Genomic DNA, 21,959 nt, shown 5'->3' with positions numbered 1-21,959 from the left:
CTTCTTTTTCCTTTATGTGGATGAGACCATCCTGAGTCAACCAACTTTTAAACTCTAGTGTCTTTTGCAAGAGTTGGTGACCATAGATAGATTGGCCCCAACTATTCACTCCTTCCTGTATCCCTATCTTTGGCACATCCTCATTGTGGGTGACATGTATTTCCTCAACGCTTGCCTTTGGACTTGCTTTGGTCAATAGCACATGGGCAGAAATGGCAATAAGCCGGTTCCAAGCCTGGGCCTTAAGAGACCTCCCATGTTTCCACCTGCCCTCTTGCACCTCTGCTATCACCATGAGCACAGCTATCCCAGGACAAGGATGAAAGAAGCATGGAGCCGAGTGAACCAGCTGAGCCCCTGTCCAGTTTTGCCAACCTGGAAGACTCACAAGTGCATGGGAATATAGGACTATTGCTTTAAGCCACTGAGCATTGGGGTCGTTTGTAATGAAGCATAATTGCAACAATCCACTGATCCACTGGCCCAGAGAGGAAGCCCAAAACCTGTGAAATTCAAATACAGCCAGACTGAATTAAAAGAAGAAAAGAAAGTTGCTTCCCATTTATTTGCTTCTATAGTCTTTCAATGACATGAGCAGTTATATGCATGGGATAAAATAATGTTGGGCCATACTATACAAAAGAGAGATAACGAATAACGACCTACTGTATAGCACAGGGAGCTCTACTCAATACTCTGTAAAGGCCTGTATGGGAAAAGAATCTAAAAAAAAAGAGTGGATATATGTATATGTATAACTGATTCACTTTGCTGTACACCTGAAACTAACACAACATAGTAAACTGACTATACTCCAATGCAAATTAAAAAAATAATACTAATGTTGGGCCATTGTACATTGAGATGGAGTAAGCATTTTATCTCTTCTGCATGGTCAAGACATTGCTTCCGTGTCTAAATGTCCTATGTATGCAGCATTTAATCAAGGCACTTAGAGTGAATTTCTATGTGGACTTATTAAAATATTGATTTAAGAATTTCAAAAAAAAAAAAAAAGAAAAGGAAGATGGAATTGGCCCGATAGCCAAAGTCTGGGCACCTTCTGAACAATTCCAATTGGTTTTCCAATTCTGCCCGCAAAAATGATGCCTGAAGAGAGACATTTTAGAAGGCAATGTGATGTGCTGAACTAATCAGGAGACTGGGAGGACAACGGTCAGCCAGTCCAGAAGGAGTATCCAGCATGATATTTCATTTAATTCCCACTTGGATTGGTTGCACCCACTGCAAGGAAGGCTGGAGAATGTATTCTAGCTGCATCCCTGAGACGAAAAGGGGATGGATTTTGGTAAACACTCAGCAGTCTCTGCCTCCATGATTTAATGTGTGGTGAGATCACCTAATAAAGTCTCTGGGAAATGGTAGGTGTTCAATAAATATGTTTCCCCCTTTTCTCTCTGCGCTGAACTTTCAGTCACAAAACTAGGCCTTGGGGACTTCACACCTGCTCTTCCCTCTGCCTGAAATTCCCTTGCCTCAGAGAGCCCCCAGCCTCACTCCATCACTTTGTTCAGGTCTCTGATGAAATACTGAAAGGGAGCAGGACCCTATGGTACTTCCCCCCATGTCCTCTGCCTGTCTTTTGTCTGTGGAAAAAAAACTTTAGCCAAAGAATAAGTTTAATCAGAGAAGTGAGAAAATACAGAAGCAAAGGAAGACAGTGAAATAAGACAAAACATTAATAGTTTAGTCAGTAAGCAAAGTCAAGGACCTTTAGTTCCTTCCCAAGGGCTATAGATACTATTCCAAGCCATATCCTGTGAGTTATCTCGTAGATACTGAAACCCCTACCAGGTAGGAGGAGTTAACTACATGATGAACAGACTGTAGCCATGATATAAGCTGCCACAATTCCGAGAACTGGTCTCAAGGAAATGGGAACAAACCGACCCCTGGAACTGAAGACTGTGCTTAAAACCATCAAGATGGGGGAATCCATCCACTTGCGGTCCAGTGGTTAGGACTCCACTCTCTCACTGCCGAGGGCCTGGGTTCAATCCCTGGTCAGGAAACTAAGATCCCGCAAGCTGCTCGGCATGGCCCCCCAACACACACAAAAAAACAATCAAGATGACGCTGGTCAGATCACCAGATCACCGCATGACCAATTTCAAGATGACTGTCAGAGCTGACTGTGCTGTTTCTGCATGTAGCCCCCTCCCTCCGTCTATAAAAGCTCTTGCCCACTGATTGTCAGTGGGGGGGTGAGGTGGCCTTTGGACAGGAGTCCGCCCTCCTCCACCCCCCTCAGTTGCTGTCATCCAAAATAAAGCAAATTTTCCTTTCCACCAACCTTGCCCCTTTATTGCCTTTTGAGCACTGAGCAGCCAGAACCCTACTTTCAGTAACAATATCACTCATTCAGAGAGGTCATTTCTGTACCCTACCTGAAAAACAGCCCTCGTCACTTTATAACCCCTTACCCTGATTTTCTTTGTTGATCTTTTCATAGTTGTGTTTATCACTACTTGATATTATACTATATATCTGTTTGTTGTTAGTATCCCCTGCACTGGAACATGAAATTCAGAAGGCGGGGGCTTTGTTTCATTCATAGCTGCAGTTCCAGCACCTGCAACTATTTGTAGCACAAGATGTTCAATAAATATATTTTGAATGAATGAATAAATAAGTGAATGAATGAAAGAATAAAATAACCTCCTTTAAAATATTTGTTGAATGGATGAATGAATGAATATTCCCCTTTGTTCTATGTCTCTTTAAATAACAAAAAGTTTCCACTCCTTCCTCTTTGAAGCAAGGAAAGAGGGTTTTGCTAAGTGACAATAAACTTTGTGTATGAGGCAGGATATGGATGAAGAACTTGTGATTTCTAAGAGGAAAGAGAACATGATGTAAAAGTCTCCCCAGCACAAAGATCCATGCAAACTGTAGCTCATGTGGAGCAGGGAAGGACATCTCAGATCTCTGGACTGAGATGTATTAATCAGTATAGGCTAGGTTATGCTGCAATAACAAATATCTCCAAATCTTGGTGATACTGGTAAATGGTAAAAGTGCATTTTCACTCATGTTAAAAGTCCTTCACAGATGAAAAGTTCTCCACAAACACTGTCATCCAAGGACCCAGACTGTTGAAGTCTCCACCAGCTCAAACAACGGCAGTTACCATGGCAGTGAAAAGGAAGATGGAGCATGGTGCCCCAGTTCTTAAATACTCCATAGAAGTGACTCACATCACTTCTGCTCATAAGTCATTGGCCAGAGCAAGTCACATGACTACACTAAACTTCAAGAGGGTAGAGAAAATTTATCCTCCTCTGTGTCTACGTATTAGTTAGCACTTTCTGTATAACAAACCACCCCCAAAATTAGTGGTTTAGAACAATAAAACACTAGTTATTTGTCATAATTGTTTAGGTTAATTCAGTGGTTCATCTGATTTTGGCCAGGTCAGCTGATCTCTGCAGTCTTCTGGTGTTGTGGCTGGGTCTAGATGATTAGCATGGCCTCATTCATATCTGCTGGCAGGCTGAGTAGTCTGAGGGTTATTGGCTAGAAGAGCTCACCTCCACCCCCTGTGGTAACACATCCTCCAGTGGACTAGCCTGAGCTTGTTTACATGATGGCAGAAGAGTTGTAAGAAAGCAAGAGCAGAAGCTACAAATCCCTTAAGGCCTAGAGTCAAAACTCTCCTGCTATCATTTTTGCCATATTCTAGTGGTCAAAGCAAGTCACATGACCCAGCCCAGCTTCAGGGGTATGGGGAAATGGCCTCCACTTCACGATGGGAGAAACTGCGAAAAATGTGTGGTCATTTGTGTCTACTACAGTCTGGAAGTTGAGAGCAGCCAGATATTTGGAATGGTAATAAAGTGTCACTCACAGGATAAGTGTGTGCTACTCCAACCAGACTGTTATGAGTGTTTCCACTCAAAAATAGGAGGCAACTGAAATAAGAGATGAGAAGGGAAGAGACTGCCATCACACCAGGTCTGCTGCATACAGCTAGGGCATCCCTTAGATTTGTGCAGTGCACAACCTGTACAACCAATGCATGATGTCCAGTCAGTAGCTCCTCCCCCCATTCTTTTACTCACCTCCAGAGAAGTGTTAGTGCAGAGCTCTGAGACTGAACTGTCAAAATTCCTGTGTCAAGAGCTTTCACAGATCCTGGACCAAAAACACTATATCAGCTCCTTGGGCTTGCTATCACCTCTACCTGGCTCTCTTTTCTCTTTCTCTTCAATTATATCTATTTCTGACCCATCCCACCAATTCAACATCCAGCATTGGCTCTTCCTGGGTCTGTTGAGGCTGCCAGCCTTATGACTGAAACTACACCATTGGCTCCCTTAGATCTATAGTTTCCCGGCCCACCTTGAAAATTCTGGACTTGTCAGCCTTCATAATTGCATGAGCTAACTCTTTATAATAAATCTATTTCTTTATATATACATCCTATTGGTTCTGTTACTCGGGAGAACCCTGACTAGTACAGCAGGAGACAATAAAATGCAGTGATGTCATCTTTATAGGTCAGCCTCTGAGGGCACAGAATAAGGTGGAAAACATGTGTAGCAGAATGGCAAATGGAGTTTAACCATTTTTTTTAAACCAGTTTTTTGTTGCCAGAGCATCACAAGTTATTTTCTGAGTCCCTGTGATTCGGGTCACTTTTCTCAGCAGTCTGCTTGACCTGATTTTTTGTCTCCTCTGGCTACAAAAGGAAACAGATACAAAAGGGAAAATACATTCTTCAAGGAATCCCCAATAAATCTTAAGGACTGTTCCACGTACACATTTATATCTATAGTGATGTCTGTTTTTGAGCCAGCTCTCCCAAAGGAAGAGGATCATTATTTATGTTCTCCCGATCATGTTTCTCTTAGCCAAAGAGCAGACAGCTGACCAAACTTATAATGCCCTCCAGAGTGGTGTAGGTCTCTTTCAGAGCCCCACAGCTAAAACTGCACACACAGAGCTGCTGAGGAAATATGACACCTTCCACCACCAGCACAGTGAACGCCTTTGCCATCCTCCCAGGCTAAGGAATTGCTGCTTATATATTCTGGGCAAAGTCCAATCACTTAGTTAGGAAGGGCAATCAGGAGAGAGGAAAGCAAGAGATGAAAATGTCACATGAAATGCCCTTATCCCTCACCCGTGTGAGCCAATCATTTAAACCAAGAAAGGACACACAGTGAAAGCAATCAATTGAATTTGTGAAATTGATTGAATTTGAAATTGAATCTGTGGTCAGACTGCAAGATTTGGCGCTTCCTACCTTCATGATTTCTTTTTTTTTTAATATTCAATAATTAATTTTTATTGGAGGGACTTCCCTGGTGGCCCAGTGGCTAAGAATCCGTGCTCCCAATGCAGGGAGCCCAGGTTCGATCCTTGATCAGTGAACTAGATACCACATGCTGCAACTAAGAGTTCTCATGCCACAACTAAGACCCCTCACAGCCAAATTAATTAATTTTAAAATTTTTATTGGAGTATAGTTGATCTACAACATTGTGTTAGTTTCTGCTGTACAGCAAAGTGAATCCTAGGTTGCTGTTTTAGTTTGCTAGCTCAGCCAGAACAAACTACAGTCGGCCCTTGGAATATGTGTGTTCTACATCTGGGGATTCAACCAACCCTCGGATTCAGGGACTCATGGATTAAGTCCAACTGTAAGAGATTTGAGCATCCACGAATTTTGGTACCCACAGGGGACCTGAAATGAATGCCTCACAGATACTGTGGGAGGACTGTGCCACAAACTGGGCATTTAAACAAACAAACAAAGAATATTATTTACTCATGGTGCTGGAGGCTAAAAGCCCAAAATCAAGCTGGCAACAGGACTGGTTCTTACTGAGAGCTGTGAGGGAAAGGTCTGCTCCAGCCTTTCTCCTTGGCTTCTAGATGGCTGTCTTCATGCTCACACGGCATTCTCCCTGTAGGTGTGGCTGTGACTGAATTTCCCATTTTTTATAAGGACATCAGTCACCTTGCATTACAGCCCACCCTAATGACCTCATTTTAACTAGTATGTCTGCAATGACCTTATTTCCAAATAAGGTCACAGTCTGTGGTACTGGGAGGTAGGACTTCAAGGTCAGAATTTCAGGGATGCTATAGACTGAATATATCCCCCGAAAGTCATATGTTGAAATCCTAACCCCAATGTGATGGTATTAGGAGGTGAGGCCTCTGGGGTGGTGATTAGGCTATGAGGGTGGAGCCTTCCAGAATGGGATTCATGCCCTTATAAGAAGAGACCCCAGAGAGCTCTCTCATCCCTTCTGCCATGTGAGGACACAAGGAGAATATGGCCATTTGGAAGCAGGCCTTCACCAGATACTGAATCTGCTGGTGCCTTGATCATGAACTTCCCAACCTCCACAACTGTGAGGAATACATATCTGTTCTTTATAAGCCATCCAGACTGTGGCATTCTGTTCTAGCAGCCTGAATGGACTAAGATTATGAAGAGACACGGTTCAATCCATAACAGTTACTCTGAGTCTCAGTTTCCTCCTTATAAAATAGGTTAAGAATTGTGAATGGGCTAATCTTGATGAAGTGATTATGAAATAAATGAGCACTTTATCTTTTTAAGTAAACACTTTAAATAGTGTCCCACACAAAGCGGGTTCTCAAAAAATGTTGGGCTAGCGAAAGACATGCCAAAGATTTCCAGGAGGAGTCCAACGGTGGGACAGGACATGGAGAAAAGCCCGTCACTATATCAAGTCCCTACTGGATAACACGGAACACACTGTAACCAACTTTACTGAGATATAAATTATCTACAATACAAGGCATACATCTGAAAATTACACTTTGATGACTAATGTATACACCACATAACCACCACCACCATCAAGATTCAGAACATGTCCATCACCCAGAATTCCCTCGTGCCCCTTTGCTGTCAACACTCCCATCCCTATATCACCAACACCCCATCACTGTCCCCAGACCCTCACTGATCTGTTTTCTGTCACTATAGATTAAACTCATCTATTCTATAATTTTACGTAAATGGACTCACACAGTATTTCCTCTTTCGTGTCCAGCTCCTTTCATACAACATAATGCTTTGAGATTCATCCACGTTGGTCTGTTTACCAGTATCTGTTCCTTTTTATTATGTTCCGTTGTATGGCTGGACCACAGTTTGTCCACTCACATGTTGATAGACATTTGGCTTGGTGCCAGTGTTTGACTATTACAAAGAGAGCTGCTGTGAACAATCACATACAAGCCTTTGTGTGGACGTGTTTCCATTTATCCCGGGTAAATACCCAGGAGCGGAATTGTCAGGTCATAAGGTGAGCATACATTTAACTCCATAAGAAGCTACCACAGTGTTTTCTACCAGCAGTGGGCACGTCACTCCCCAGCCTCGCCAGAAATTGGTATCATCTATCTTTTGGATGATAGCCATTCTAGTGAGTGTATAGTCGTATCTCACTGGGGTGCTCATTTGCATTTCCCTAATGGTTAATGATGTTGTACAAATATACGTGCATGAGTGAGCTCTAAAGAGATAAAGGGTTGCCCAGGAGTCAGAGAAGAGACAGCTGAGAGTCAGGAGGTAGGCATGTGACATGGTCCTGAAAAAGCTTGTAGAGCATAATGGTGAGGGAGTATTAGGGGCTTTACTGACTCTGCAAGGCAAGAGATGAGGCCTCATGTCCTTAGTGAATAGATGAATAGGAATTGACATTTTCTATATAGAGCTGGGACTCAGGTAGGACCACACCCTAGGGAATAGGTACCAGGAAAACTTTGTCTAACAGCCCAGGGAGAATAAAAGGAAGCTTGTCTCTTCCTTGAACATAAAAAAAAAAAATTTTGATAATATCCAGTGTGGGCTAGGATGTGGAAAGACACATTAATTCGTGCTGTTCTGGGGGTGAATATTTTATAACAGTGTTGGGAGGGCAAAGTTATGCTAATATTATTAATATTTGTATTGTTAAAATGTTATTTAAAACCTAAACATGCATGCTTATATTTATTTTTTTTTGAAGTGTGTAGTATAAACTAACTAAAGGTAGCCTAAGCAAAATGATGATGACGATAAATGGGAAGGGACATGCCTTACCTCATATAATGCAAGGTCAAGCATTCCTCTCACAGGAACTAGGACCAGTCATCAAAAAACCATCAGAGAAACTAACACCACATTGTAAAGCAACTATACTACAATAAAAATTAATTTTTTTAAAAAGCCATCAGAACCTGGTAGTTCTTCAATACCTACACATCAGCTTCAATCTTATCACTCTGCATCCATCCCTATATTCATGCTCAATATTCTTTGAGCTCCTGCCGTATGATGGCAGAATATATAGCACTGTGGTTAGCTATGTGAGAGGCAAATCTGTCTCTGCTTCTTTCTGACTGTGTGCTCTTGGGCAAGGGATTTAATCTCTCTGAGTCTCAGCTTTCTCATCTGAAAAATAGGAATAATCTTGGGACTTGAATTATAGGGCTGGTGTGAGAAAATGAGATAATAAATGCAGAGTGCCTGGAACACAGTAAGCACTCAAGGTAGTTGGTGATTATTTTTTTCTTTTTCTTTTTTTTTTTTTTTTTTGCGGTCCGCGGGCCTCTCACTGTTGTGGCCTCTCCCGTTGCGGAGCACAGGCTCCGGACGCGCAGGCTCAGCAGCCATAGCTCACGGGCCCAGCCGCTCCGTGGCATGTGGGATCTTCCCGGACCGGGGCACAAACCCGCGTCCCCTGCATCGGCAGGTGGATTCTCAACCACTGCGCCACCAGGGAATCCCATGATTATTTTTTTCTTGCATGCAGTATGTTGGGAAAGAAAGAAAAATGATCCCCTTCCCATTGTGCTTTCCAATCAAGGGACCAATGGCTTAAACCAAAGGATCATTTGGTCCCAATTCCAAAGGATAGTAAAGGCTCTGTAGCCAGTTTGAGTGAGATACGCTTCCCAATCTAATCAATGGTGGCTGGGGAAGTTAGGAGGGAGGAGCAATCACATTGCACCAACATGGCTTCCTGGCCCATTCCTTTGGATGGGAGAATGATTCCCAAAGAGAGGGGTGGAGGTCATTGGATTGTAGACAAGTAGATACTCCAAAAGAAATCCACTACAATCACCATTTTCTCAACATTTCATTTGTAGTGTTTACCCTAACCTAGAGAGACAATTGCACAAATGCTCAGAACAGCCTTGTATCAGTTACCTATTGTCATGATAATACTGCATAACAAATAAGCGCAAAATATCAATGGCACACAACAGTAAGTTTGTTGCTCATATGTCTGGGGTCAGTTGAAGATCAAATAGTTTTGCTGATCTTAGCTAGACTTTTTCACAAGATTGATGGTTGGCTGGTTGACCTTGGGGTGACAAGGGCAACTTGGCTATGCTCCACATGTCTCTCATTGTCCAGCAGGTTACCCTGGGTGAGTTCTCATGGTGATGGCATTGGTGCAAGAGTAAGTAAGCCCAGTCAAATAGGCACCTTTCATGCATCTTCTTACCAACACTCCATTGACCCAAAGCAAGTCATATAGCCAAGCCCACAGTCAAAGTGATAGGATGCTACAAAATTAATGGCAAAAGGTGTGGATACAGAGAAGCAGGAAGAATTGCTACCATTTTGGCAATCTACCACAAGCAGTGCTTGTAACGGCAAAAAAAAAAACTTGAAGTAACCTAAATGGCCACCAACAAAAAATATGTTAAATAAATTATACCACAACATGGAATGGCATCTGTATTAGTTTCTCATTACTGCTCTAACAAATTACCACAAACTTAGTTGCTTAAAATAGTATAAATGTATTGTCTGAAATGGGTTCCACCAATCTGAAACCTAATTGTAAGCAGGGCTGTCCTTCTCTCTGGGAGCTCTAGAAGAGAATCTATTTCCTCACATTTTCCAGGTTCTAGAGATGCATTCTTTGCATTGCTTGCCTCATAGCCCCTTCCTCCATCTTCAAAAGCAGCAATGTATCACCTTCAGATACCTCTCTCCCCCTGCTTCCATCGTCGCATTGCCTCCTTCTTATAAAGACCCCTGTGATTACATTGGACCCAGCTGGATAATCCGGAATATCTCCTCATCTCAAAATCCTTAACTTAATCACATCTGCAAAATCCCTTTTGTCATATAAGGTAATGTTCACAGATTCAGGGATTAACTCAGTGAAGGAGCATTATTTAGGATACCGCAGCATCCTCTGTAGTTGTGAAATAAATGCATTAAAATCACAAGACATCCAATATATCTTATGAAGTAAATAAAGCAGGTAACAGAACAGCATGTACAATATGTTCTAACTTTGAAAACTAATAGTAGTGTATACTTCTTTTTTTTTTTGACTACGTTGGGTCTTTGTTGCTGCACGCAGGCTTTCTCTAGCTGCAGCGAACAGGGGCTACTGTTCATTGTGGTGCGCAGGCCTTCTCATTGCTGTGGCTTCTCCTGTTGCAGAGCACGGGCTCTAGGCATGCAGGCTTCAGTAGTTGTGACACACAGGCTCAGTAGTTGTGGCTCACGGGCTTAGCTGCTCTGTGGCATGTGGGATCCTCCAGGACCAGGGCTCGAACCTGTGTCCCCCGCATTGGCAGGTGGATTCTCAACCACTGCGCCACCAGGGAAGCCCAGTAGTGTATATTTCTAAATAAATGTTTGAGAGGATTAATTGCAAATGACTAATATTAGTGAGCTCTTGGTGAAAGATTAATGGAGACCGTTACCTTCCAGTTTTTGCATTTCTAAAGTGTAGTCTTTCTTTCAATGTGTATAACTTTTAACAGTTATTAAAAAATTCAAAGGAAGATGAAATAGTGCTCTTTTAATCAGCTTTATTCAGGATAGTGTTGTATTTAACCAGTTGAGGTCAAGATTATAAACCTTTGCTATTCTCAAAAAGACAGGAGATAACAAACGTTGGTAAAGATGTAAAGAAAAAGGAAAACTTGTGCACTCTGGTGGGAATATAAATTGGTACAGCCATTATGGAAAACATAAAAAAATTAAAAATAGAGCTACCGTATGATCCATCAATCCTACTTCTGGTATATATCCAAAGGAAAGGAAATCTGGATCTTGTTAAGATATCTGTACTCCCATGTTCATTGCAGTATTATTCACAACAGCCAAGATATGAAAGCAACCTAAATGTCCACCAATAGATAAATGGATAAAGAAAATGTGAAGTTAAGTAAGTGGCCTGAAACCTAGTGACAGCAGCACTGAGCTGTAAGTTTTGTTTTAGAAAACGCTTCCCTGATTTAATGTCACTAATGGAGGCTGCAAAACCAACTGATGAGGATTATACTGGAAATCCAGGTAAGTAGGAAGTAAGGGGATAAGAGGTAAAACAGATTTGGCAGTCATGAGTATCTAAGTGATATTTGGTGCCAAAAGGCTGGATGAGCTCCCCTAGGGAGGTGAGGAGAAATATGTGTAGAGGAAAAGTAGGCAAATGGGGAGGGATGGGATAAAGAAGCAACTGAGGACAGCCAAAGGCAGAGCGGGAAAGAGCAGCATCTTGAAAGCCATGGGCTGGAGGAGATCCAAGTCGTGAGCATCAGGAATGCCAAGTGGTAAAAAAAAAATAAAATAAAAGTCAAGGAAGTTAGGGCTGAAAATTAGCCAAGGGCTTGAGCAAATATGAGGTCACTAGCGACCGTGGCAAGAACAATTTGAGAGGAATGGTGGATTGGAAGGCAAGCAGCAGTGGGTTTAGGAGGAAGCAGCATTGCAGAATGCAGATACAGCTCAAAACAGTTGGCTGAAAAAATGAATAATCATGCCTGATTGCTGCTGGGTTGTCATGACAACCAGCTAAGACAATGACGATGAATGCTTTTTCTTTAAATGACCTTTTTCATTGAGGTATAATTTATATACAGTCAAATTCACCCTTTATTGGTGTACAGTTCTATGAGGTTTGAAAAATGCACAGAGTCATGGAACCACCCCCAAAATCAAGATATAGAAGAGTTCCATCACCCCAAACAGTTCCCTCATGACCCTTTGTAACTAACTCTTTCCCACACCTTCAGTCCATAGCAATCATTGATCGACCTGTCCCTATAATTTTCATGAAGCCCCAGGAGATCATATAAATGGAAGTATACTGTATGTAGTCACTTGATTCCGGGTTCTTTCACTCAGCATAATACATATGAGATTCCTCCATGTTGTTGTGTCCATCACTATTTTTTTTTTTTTTTTGCGGTTCGCGGGCCTCTCACTGTTGTGGCCTCTCCCGTTGCAGAGCACAGGCTCCGGACGCACAGGCTCAGTGGCCATAGCTCACGGGCCCAGCGCTCTGCAGCATGTGGGATCTTCCCGGACCAGGGCACGAACCCATGTCCCCTGCATCGGCAGGCGGACTCTCAACCACTGCGCCACCAGGGAAGCCCCATCACTATTTTATTCTTTTTTATTGCTAAATAATATCCCCTTGTATGTGAATTTACCTTGAAAAGTGTGAAACACTATAGAGAATCGTAAGGACTTCTTACTCTTGGCAAAATATATACATGCAGGTGGGGAAGTGTGTCTTCGTTTGGGCTCTCAGAGGCAGGCTCTTAGACACTCTTCACTGAAAGTCGTTGATTTTAGAGGTGGTTCCAGGGGACCCAGGAGGGGAATGGAAATTGAGACAGGGAAGGAAGGCAGCCAGTACAGAGCATGTTATCAAGCAAGTTACCACAGTGGGAAACTGGAACTCAGTCTCTCTGGGAGCCTCTGGGAAGCAGCATGGAATACAGATCTCAGTATTTTCCAACCGAGGAGCGAGAGAGCTGGGGTATTTATCCACCACTTCCTACCAGTCACTGGTTGACTGCACTTACGGAAGAGCTGTTCTTTCCCTGGCATTTCTGGCCTGACTGGGTAGATCACAGTGTGTGCCTCAAAGGCCAGAGAAAGTCGCAGACAAATGAATGCAGATGCCGGCCTTTGGAAGTGGGCCAGGGTGTGATGACTGAGGGTGAGAAGAGAAAAACTTGGCGTTGACAGCACCTACAATAGAGCAGATCCACAGTCAGATCATGAGCTATCTTCTCTTAGTTTTCATCTCTTTCTTGAGCTGTAAATATCAAATACTTTTAGAGCGACTCAAGATGCTTTGCATGAAGACCTTCTAAAGCATCTGCACGTCCTCTAATTGGGCTTGTCACTCACAGCTAATATTGCTGTATTCATAATTACTCTCACCATATAGGGTCTAAAGGTTTGTTTTTGGATCTGTGAGTCAGGCGTGCATACCCCAATTATGCACATTCACATCACTGTTTATCTGTCTCTTTGGAAAAACAGGATGTCATTTCCCCCTTCTTCATTCTCCTTGCTGTGCCTACATCTGACCCTTGTCTGGCAACCTTCCTGTTAATATTAATTTTCATGAATATCTTCCGTGAAGTTCATATCATTCCAAAAATCCATGAATACATTGTTTCACTTAATCCACATGGTAACATGAGGACAACAGGGACCTCCTGACTTTTAAGCATTTTACAGATGAGAAAACTGAGGCTCAGACATTAAAAATCACTTAAGTTCCCACTGGCTTGTTTAGGATGCTTCTGGTTGTGAATAAGTAAAATCTCAAACTGCATTGGACATAAAGAGAATTACTGGTTGCTATGGATTGAATTGTGTCCTCCTAAAATTCATATGCTAAAGCCCTAACCCCCAATGTGATTGTATTTGGAGATAGGGCTTTTAGGAGGTAATTAAGATTAAATAAGGTCATAAAGGTGGGGCCCTAATTCAATAAGAAGTCCTAATAAGAAGAGGAAAAGAGAGAAATCACACTGTCTCCATGTTCTTAAACAAAGGAAATGCCGTGTGTGGATACAGCAGGAAGGAGGCCATCTGAAAGCCAGGAATAAGAGCCCTCACTAGAAACTTAATTGACTGGAACATTGATCTTGGTCTTTTAGCCTCCAGAGCTGTAGTAAATACATGTCTGTTGTTTAAGTCACCCAGTGGATGATAAACCCAAGCAGACATCATAAATATAATAAATGAAAAGTAGAATGGGTTTTCAAGAGAGGCTTGGTATACTGGCTCAATGATGTCACCAATGGCCTAGTTTCTTCCCATCTCTCTGCCCTGCCATTCATGGTGTAGGCCATCCCTATGGTCACAAGTTGGCTGCCAGCTGCCCTGGAACTCCATGCTTCCTGTTCACAACTGGAGAAAGAGATAGAATGTCTCTGTCCTGAGACACACTCTGATTGGCCCAGCCTATATCACATGACCACCTCTGAGCCAATGATGATAGACAAGTAGGTGGGTACCTTGAGGACAGCACTTGTGTGAATGTTTGATAGTTGAATTGGCCAGTTTTTTTTTCATGAACAATGATTTATTTAAAGAACAAATAACACGCTAACTCTGGTGATTCAGACTTGGATGTTTGGCAGAAACTTTCTCAAAAATGAATGAAGTGGGCCTGCTGCTTCCAGGAAAACAACTGACAGTGATTGTTGCCAGTAATGAAATTTGAGCTTTCAGGAGAAAATTAGAATTTTGGAAGTCGTGTATTTGTCACTGTGTTTGACAGTTTTCTAATATTGACTTTTCTGATGAGATTGGTGGTGATATTAAGAAATGGATTTTTTTATCATGTAATGAAATGTGTAGATGTTTGGAAAATCTACATAACTTAGTGAACCAATATTTTCCAAAAGACCAATGCATGATGTCATAAAAAGTGCAAGGTAGACCAATGGATTTTAATAAAGCAGAACCCGTTGAAATGGTGATTGCTCACTACAGCTAACCTTTACGAAACTACCACTCTTTGAATTTTAGTATAGTATAAAAAAGAATTCCTGAGTTCCTGAAAAGGCTATTGAAATGCTTTTTCCTCCCTTTTCCAACTTCATCTTTGTAGATTTTCTTCATAGACTTGGACTAAAACAAAATATCACAACAGGGTGATAAGATAGTTTCACAAATGAGAATACTGATGTCTTCTATTAAGCCTGACATTAAAGAGATTTGCAAATATGCAAAGTAATGCTACTTTTCTCACTAAATTTTTTTCTTTTTGGCTGCATCTGGTCTTAGTTGTGGCACACAGGCTCTTTGTTGCGGTACACAGGCTTCTCTCAAGGTATAGGCAAGATTGGTTCCTTCTAAAGCCTCTTTTTTTAGTTTGCAGACAGCTTCTTTCCCGCTGTGTCCTCACATGGTCATCTCTCTGTGCATCTACATCCTTGGTGTCTCTCTGTGTGTCCAAATTTTTTCTTATAAGGGCACCAATCAGATTGAATTAGGGCCCACTAAAATGGTCTCATTTTAACTTAATTACCTTTTAAAAGGCCATATCTCCCAATACAATCACACCCTGAGGTACTGGGGGTTAGTGCTTCAACATATTAATTTGAGGGGGAGACACAGTTTAGCCCATAACACAATGGTTTCATTCATCAAATGAAGTTTGAAATAATATTTGCTGGAGAAATGAAAAAGAATTGATCTAAGACCATCTAGATAATCCCACTGGCATTTTCATGTGTGTGTGTATATGTGTGTAGTTATATAATTCAAAGAGTACAAAAAGTCCCCAAAGAAAGGGAAGAACTTCTATATGCACCTCACCTCTAATTCTTTCATTAAAGATAATGTGTTTATTAGGATACTAAGATAAGGTGCTATAACATAAAGGCTCCACAATGGAAAGGCTTAGTGAAAATAGTGTCATTTCCCTTGCATAACAGTCCAGACAGGGAAGTCCTGGTTCATGGGTGGCTCTGCTCCATGTGTCGCTCAGGGACCCAGATTCTGTCCATCTTATTGCTCTTCATTCTCTAAGGTGTTGTCCTCAATTGAAAGTTTGAAGCTGTCTTCTGGATCATGGGAAGGGGACATAGGGGACATTTCATGTGGCAGATTTCCAAAGATGGCCTCAGTAATATCCATCTCCCATCCCACGTGCTCTTCTAACAATGTCACCTTGGCACTCTTATGTGAGGTAGGACCCATGTCACCCTTCCTTGATCCTAGGTGGGCCTTTGTGACTGCCTCAACCAGTAAGTACAACAGAAATGACCCTGTGTGACTTCCAACACAATAAAGTCCAGGACAATAAAAATACCATGCACTTATGTCTTGTTCTCTTGGGGCACTTGCTCTTGGAATTCAACCACCATGCTGTAAGGAAGCCTAAGCAGCCACATAGAGAGGTCACTTGTACTGACCAACAGCCCCAACTGAGGTCCCCCCACAACCCCAACGCTCAGCATCAACCACCAGACATGGAAGTGAGACATCAAACTTCCAGATGAGTTCAGCCTCCAGCTGTTGAGTCACCTCAACCTTTAAGCTTTCCCAGCTGAGGCCCAGACACCATGCAGCAAAATCAAGCCATCTTTGTCATGCCCGTCCTGAATTCTTGACTCACAGACTTTGATAGCACACAGAATGGTTGTTATTTTATGCCACTATAACTTGAGGGTGGTTCGATAAATGATAGATAACCCAAACTTCCAGGAGTAGAAATTTTCTTATATCTTTTCTCCTCCCTGTGTTCCTACCTTTTTTTTATATACCTTTGCAATAATCTCATCATGGGCAGAACATATGTCCTCACCTCTTGACTTTCAGTTTAATCACATGACTTGCTTTGGCCGAGAGAAAAAGACAAAACAGATGGTATGCCATTTCTGAGCCTAGGCATCAAGAAGCCTTGAGTGTCTCCCCTTGCTTTCTTGTGCCTCTGCCATTGTCATGGGAAGGACATGCCCAGGCTCGCTAATCCATTGGTCCCTGAAAAAGAATGAGAAACATGGGGAGTAGAATTCAGTTGCCCCAGTCAAGGTCAGTCAACCTGTAGAAATAAATGAAAATAGGTTATTGTCATTTTAAGCCCCTACATTTTGGGGGGTTTGGCTACACAACATTTCTGGCAATAGCTAACTGATACTGCAGACATTGCATGTATCACCTCTACTTATATCTTGTTGGTGATAACTTAATCACAGAGCCACACCTGGCTCCAAGAGAGGCTGGGAAATGTATTTTGGCAGCCAGGTGTCCAGTTTAACTAAATTATGTGGAAAATGGAGATGGAATTTTGGTAGACATTAGTTGCTGCCCTGGGTAGCTGCTCTTAACAATGTGTTATTACTTCAAATATAAAACATCTTAGGCATCATGTCAATTAATTGTTTTGTCGCAAATACCAGACTCTGGCTTGAAAAGGTGATATTTATTGGAAGGCTATTGGGGTCCACAGAATTGACAAGGGCTGAAGAGCCATCCTGGTGACACAGGGAGGAGTGAAAAGTACCACCTAATGCCAATAAGTAGAAGACACAGCAACCATCTTTTTATATGGTCCCCAGACTAGAAGCATCAGCATCACCTGGGAAATCCTTAGAAATACAGAACCTTGGACCCCCCCCCGCAAAGATACAAAATTATAATCTGAATTTTAATGAGATCCCTTGGGAATTCATGTGCACACGAATTCTAAGAAGCTGTGTTTTAGCAGACACCATCTGTCTGGGACCCCACTGCTGTCACCACTGTGTGAACAAATGCCCAAATGTCACTTAGCGTCACTCATTCAAAAGTCAAAGTCCCTTGGCACTTTCCTGGTAGTCCAGTGGTTAAGACTCTGTGCTCCCAATGCAGAGGACCCGGGTTCAATCCCTGCTCAGGGAAGTAGATCCCACATGCCACAAGTAAAGATCCCGCGTGTCCAAAACAGAAACATAGATCAATGGAATAAGACAGAAAGCCCAGAGATAAATCCCCACACATATGGTCACCTTATCTTTGATAAAGGAGGCAAGAATATACAATGGAGAACAGACAGCCTCTTCAATAGGTGGTGCTGGGAAAACTGGACAGCTACATATAAAAGAATGAAATTAGAACACTTCCTAACACTATACACAAAAATAAGCTCAAAATGGATTAAAGACCTAAATGTAAGGCCAGACACTATAAAATGCTTAGAGGAAAACATAGGCAGAACACTCTATGACATAAATCACAGCAAGATCCTTTTTGACCCACCTCCTAAAGAAATGAAAATAAAAACAAAAATAAACAAATGGGACCTAATGAAACTTAAGAGCTTTTGCACAGCAAAGGAAACCATAAAAAAGACGAAAAGACAACCCTCAGAATGGGAGAAAATATTTGCAAATGAAGCTACTGACAGAGGATTAATCTCCAAAATATACAAGCAGCTCATGCAGCTCAATATCAAAAAAACAAATAACCCAATCCAACAATGGGCGGAAGACCTAAATAGACATTTCCCCAAAGAAAACATACAGATCGCCACAAACATGAAAAGATGTTCAACATCACTAATCATTAGAGAAATGCAAATCAAAACTACAATGAGGTATCACCTCACACCAATCAGAATGGCCAGCATCAAAAAATCTACAAACAATAAATGCTGGAGAGGGTGTGGAGAAAAGGGAACCCTCCTGCACTGTTGGTGGGAATGTAAATTGATACAGCCACTATGGAGAACAGTATGGAGGTTCCTTAAAAAACTAAAAATAGAACTACCATATGACCCAGCAATCCCACTACTGGGCATATAACCTGAGAAGACCATAATTCAAAAAGAGACATGGGGCTTCCCTGGTGGCGCAGTGGTTGAGAGTCCGCCTGCCGATGCAGGGGACGCAGGTTCATACCCTGGTCTGGGAAGATCCCACATGCCGCGGAGCGGCTGGGCCTGTGAGCCATGGCCGCTGAGCCTGCGCGTCCGGAGCCTGTGCTCTGCAACGGGAGAGGCCACAACAGTGAGAGGCCTGCATACTGCAAAAAAAAAAAAGAGAGACGTGTACCACAATGTCCATTGCAGCACTATTTACAATAGCCAGGACATGAAAGCAACCTAAATGTCCATCAACAGCTAAGTGGATAAAGAAGATGTGGCACACATATACAATGGAATATTACTCAGCCATAAAAAGGAATGAAATTGAGTTATTTGTAATGAGGCGAATGGACCTAGAGTTTTTCATACAGAGCGAAGTAAGTCAGAAAGAGAAAAACAAATACCGTATGCTAAGGCATATGTATGGAATCTAAAAAAAACGGTTCTGATGAACCTAGGGGCAGAGCAGGAATAAAGATGCAGACATAGAGACGGACTTGAGGACACAGTGGGGGAAGGGGAAGCTGGGACAAAGTGAGAGAGTAGCATTGACATATACACACTACCAAATGTAAAATGGATGGCTAATGGGAAGCTGCTGCCTAGCACAGGGAGATCAGCTCAATGCTTTATGACCACCTAGAAGGGCGAGATAGGGAACAGGGGAGGGAGATGCAAGAGGGATGGGATATAGGAATATATGTATACATATAGCTGATTCACTTTGTTGTACAGCAGAAACTAACACAACATTGTAAAGCAATTATACTCCAATAAAGATGTAAAAAAAAAAATCCCACGTGCTATAACTAAGACCCTGTGCAGCCAAATAAATACATAAATAAATTTTAAAAACGATTTTTTAAAAAAAAATCAAAGCCCCTCGATGAGAGCAAAGATCAGCTGAGCCCAAGTCATGTGATTTTCCCAGCCTCCAAGGGGCAGGAAGAGGGAAGCTACTGGCACCACCTCCCATCACGACAATCTAATTTTGGGGAATTCTTCCAAAACAAGAAGGAGAGTTGAATAAACATTTATTATAGGCTCTTACTCACACGAATCTTCCTATATATTCCTTTCAATTTATTCAGAAGGAACCATATTGAGCCAATTGGTCTGCAACTTGCATATGTTCACATAATAATCACCTTGTGGAACTTTCCAGAATAATGCACACTATGTAGATCTATGTCTTTCTTAAGAACTGCATTGGTATTCTATTGTGTGGAGGTGCCTTAATTTGTTCAAACAGTGTTTAAGATGTCAAATGATGGACCCTCTCCAGTTTTAATCTACTTCGAACAAGGCTGCAATGAACATTCTTATCCCTGTATCTCAGCAAACTGTGTCAGAAGAGTAAATACCTAGCAATGAGATTGCCAGGTCAACGTATATAATAGCTATCATCTTTTTTTCTCCAGGAAAGTTGCACACCAATTTATACTTTATTAATAATGTAGAAGTCTACCCATTCCCCCACATCCTCACAAGCACTTGGTATTAGCGAACTTCTTAGTTTTTGCTAATTTGATGAGTAAAGTATTTAAAGAATTCCCCCTGGAATACTGGTAATATTCTACATCCTATCTTAGATGCTGATCACACAAGGGCATACACACATAAAAACTCACCAAGCTGTCGCTGAAGATTTGCTTAAGTTTACTCAAGAAGAGAAACGTAATCACCATTAAAGCTTCTGCAGAAAGACAAGAAAATCACAGGATGGTTAGAAACCAGAAATAAAAGTCAAGCATAACTACATTTTGCTAAGTTAAATAAGTCAGTCACAAAAAAGACAAATAGTGTATGATTTCACTTATATGAGGTAGAATAATCAAATTCATAGTGACAAAGAATTGAATGGTGGCTGCCAGGGTTTGGGGGCAGAGAGAATGGGGAGGTGTTGTTTGATGGGGATAGAGTTTCAATTTGAGAAGATGAGAATGTTCTGGAGATGGATAACGGTGATGGTTGCACAAAAGTGTGAATATATTTAATGCTGTTGAACTTAAAAATGGTTAAGATCGGGCTTCCGTGGTGGCGCAGTGGTTGAGAGTCCGCCTGCCGATGCAGGGGACACGGGTTCGTGCCCCGGTCCGGGAAGATCCCACATGCCACGGAGCAGCTGGGCCCGTGAGCCATGGCCGCTGAGCCTGCGCGTCCGGAGCCTGTGCTCCGCAACAGGAGAGGCCACAACAGTGAGAGGCCCGCGTACCGCAAAAAAAAAAAAAAAAAAAAAAAAAAGGTTAAGATGGTAAATTTTATGCTACATTTATTTTACCACAATACAAAAAAGTCAAGTATCTCTAACCACTACCTCTTTGCCCTGAATACATTGTGTTCTTAATGCTTCTTGGGTAAATTTAGTATTCAGCTAGCCATTCTTTTTTTTAATTGAAATATAGTTGATTTACAATGTGTTAATTTCTGCTGTACAGCAAACTGATTCAGATATATATATATATATATATATATATATTCGCTTTCATATTCTTTTCCATTATGCTTTATTACAGGATATTGAATGTAGTTCCCTGTGCTATACAGTAGGACCTTGTTGTTTATCCATTCTATATATAATAGTTTGCGTTTGCTAATCCCAAACTCCAAATCCATTCCTTCCCCGCAGCCCCCCCTTGGCAACCACAAATCTGTTGTCTGTATCTGTGAGTCTGTTTCTGTTTCATAGATAAGTTCATTTGTGTCATATTCTGGATTCCACAAATAAGTGATATCATACGGCATTTGTCTTACTTCCCTTCAGCTAGCAATTCTGAAAGTTAAATTTCTTCTGGATGCCCTTTACTCTCTCCTAACTCTATGAGGACAGTCTTTTCCTAACCCTAGGGACTGGTTGTCTCTTCCGCCTGGAGTGCTCCCACAACAACCACAGAGTATCTCTCAGAAACACAGGGCTGAGTGTCTTTCCAATGGCAGAACATCATGGAATTTCAGCATCACATGTATTAAGAAATTGAAGAGCAGAAGTTCCTGGCCTTAGAAATCAGTGATCAGCCTAGGGACACATGGCACCTCTAAAAGTCCCCCAATCCAAACATCTGGTCTCAATTTAGGAATCCAATTGGTCGTAGCTGAGAACTTTTCCTCCCTTCTGGATCATGAGGCTTTCCAAGTGACACATCGCCCATGAGGACACAGACATGAAGGATACATAAGCAGGGCAACAGAAGACTCTGGGAGGGGGGTTCTTTTTAAATAATATTTCTTCCATTATAGAAGCTGTCTGAGTCCATTTGGGCTGCTATAACAGAATATCATACATTGGCTGACTTTTTAAAAAAATTTTATTGAAGTATAGTTGATTTACTA

At 41.8% G+C, this 21,959-nt stretch overlaps 1 non-coding gene across 1 annotated transcript; it reads left to right on the top strand.

Annotated features, from left to right (window-relative positions):
- Nucleotides 1–554: 554 nt before the first annotated feature.
- On the top strand, nt 555–642 carry LOC114893509. Its single transcript, XR_003792928.1, has one exon. It is a non-coding gene; the product is annotated as a small nucleolar RNA SNORA20 (small nucleolar RNA).
- The last annotated feature ends 21,317 nt before the right edge of the window (nt 643–21,959 follow it).

Source organism: Monodon monoceros, unplaced genomic scaffold (genome assembly GCF_005190385.1).
Source record: "Monodon monoceros isolate NGI ecotype Baffin Bay Population unplaced genomic scaffold, NGI_Narwhal_1 Super_Scaffold_12, whole genome shotgun sequence".
NCBI lineage: Eukaryota > Metazoa > Chordata > Mammalia > Artiodactyla > Monodontidae > Monodon > Monodon monoceros.
Note: the sequence above shows the minus strand (reverse complement) of the source record. Positions and strands in the feature narration are given on the sequence as shown.